Consider the following 2155-nt stretch of genomic DNA (forward strand, 5'->3'; position numbering starts at 1 on the left):
CAGGAATCCAGGATAGCCAGCAGTCAACCTTTGGGGAGGGAGCTTCACCTAATGCCTTGATTTGGATAATTTCACGGTCTTGGAACTGTAAACTTTTAAGTTAATAAATTCCCATAAAAAATTCAATACATTTCTGGTACATTGCTTTCAGCAGCATTTAGCAAATGAAAACAGAAAACTGGTACCAGGAGTGGGGTGCATCAGCTATGCAAATACTAAAAATATTGGAACAGTTTCATAAATAAGTAACTGGTAGATTTTGGAAGAACTGAGATATTTAATAGAAAAGGCCATGCTTCGAAGAGACTGCTGGTAAAATATGGACCCTAAAGATACTTCTGATGAGGCCTTAGACAGAAATGATGACTGTGTCATTGCAAAATTGGAAGAAGGCGATCCTTGCTTTAAAGTGGTAGAGAACTTGGCAAAACTGACTCCAGGTGTTAAATGGAAGGTGGATTTGGATGGATCTGCTCTCAGAGGGCCATTTTTTGCATGTGTGGCACAGAGGATGGCAGGGAAAGTTAGAAGCGGGTGGTGGAACTGCTTGGGCTCAATGATGGAAGACTTGAGGTATGTGTAGTTTAAGGTATAAAGGGCCAAGGGTACAGAATCCACTATCAACTATGAATTTATAAATGCCCATACATGAAATACTCTGTCAAGTAAGAAAAAGAGGTGAAATCAAATGTCAAGCACAGCTCAGCTCAGATCTGATTTCCAAAAATCATTTCTTGTATGTTTTTCCTTAGAATGTATAAAATGTATTTGGATCTTCCTAAGTGCTAATTCCTCTTCTTTTATTGAAAGTAAAACAATTTTCTTTAAAAAAGAAAGCGGGGAGGAGGATTCTGGGAGTGAAAGTGGAAAAGGTTAGTCCATTTGGGCCTTCAGTGTCCTGGTGGTGATTTTGTCCTTTTCAGTGGTAACAGACAATGACTCCTATCCCTGACACCATATCCCAGTGCACAGCATTCAGCATGGCTTGGGAGATGGTTTCAAACAGGGTTCTGGATCCATTTAGGTTCCCAGAGAGATTCACACATTCTATATATTTGTTCAGTGCAGGAACCACTGACCACAAAGTCCTTGGTCACCATGGGACAGCTAATGAGGTCCAAAGAGCAAATGAAGGGCTTAAAAGTCTTCCAGTCCAACCCAGTGATGGCTGGCTCAGTGTAGTAGGAGTCAAATTACTTCTCATACAAGAAGTTGGCCATCATGTTCATGAGCATGAAAGACTTGATCTGCTACCCCTTCTTCAGCTCGTACAGGTTCAGCTAGAACTTGAGGTGCTGGGCAACAGTTTGGAGATCAGTGGCAAGCCTGACCAGGCCTAGATATACAGCTGGTCACCAATGAGATAGGTCTTCTGGAAGTTCATGGTCACCATCTGGGCCTGGATCCTGAAGTGCCTGTCAGCTGTAATGGCCACACAGTTTTTGCCCTTCATGGCCATGATGGCCTCTCCATTATAGGACATAATAGACATGATTGTGGTGTGCTGGGTTCTCAATCTCTGCTGCAATTCCATTAAACCTGCTTTGGCCCTCACTTGCTAGTTCCTTTCTAAAAAGTTACTTATATTATAGCTGAAATTCACTTAGGTAAGGGCATAATGCAAAAGGAATCTGTTATGAACTGGGGTTGATGAAACCAGGAATTACTCCTAGGTAAATTTATTTCTTTGTTTGATTTTTTGAGTTTTTAGGAAAATTTTGAGGTCCTAAGTTTGTCTTGGCCTTTTACTGACAAGTGTCCATATTCTGTGTTACTGTGCTTTGCAAATAACACAATTGGGGGACTCCTACTGTAGTTATGATGGAGTAACTGGCATTCTGAATAACTGGCCCACCCATCCGTGAACACTTACCAAACTGGACACAATGTAAGAAGCAACTTTGTAGATATTTGAAGAGAGGCAACAGAGGACTGTGATGTTAGAGAAAGAAAACACATTAAGTGAGTCACCATTATTTTTTGCCTTAAGGTTTTTTCCAGACTACAAAGCAGGGAGATAGAGCCCAAGGAGAGCATGAAGTCTTGGTGAGTTGAGGACTGGAATTCAGGGCTGTTGAGAAAATTGTAATATACAGGGCAGGGTATGAAATGAAAAGGATATATGCAAGGAAGGAAATATATCTAGGAATCCCTT

General features: G+C 41.1%; 1 pseudogene; it reads right to left on the reverse strand.

Annotated features, from left to right (window-relative positions):
* Positions 1–873: 873 nt before the first annotated feature.
* Positions 874–1492, reverse strand: LOC101437733 (proteasome subunit beta type-3 pseudogene; annotated as a pseudogene).
* Between the last annotated feature and the right edge of the window lie 663 nt (positions 1493–2155).

Source organism: Dasypus novemcinctus, chromosome 15 (assembly GCF_030445035.2).
Source record: "Dasypus novemcinctus isolate mDasNov1 chromosome 15, mDasNov1.1.hap2, whole genome shotgun sequence".
NCBI lineage: Eukaryota > Metazoa > Chordata > Mammalia > Cingulata > Dasypodidae > Dasypus > Dasypus novemcinctus.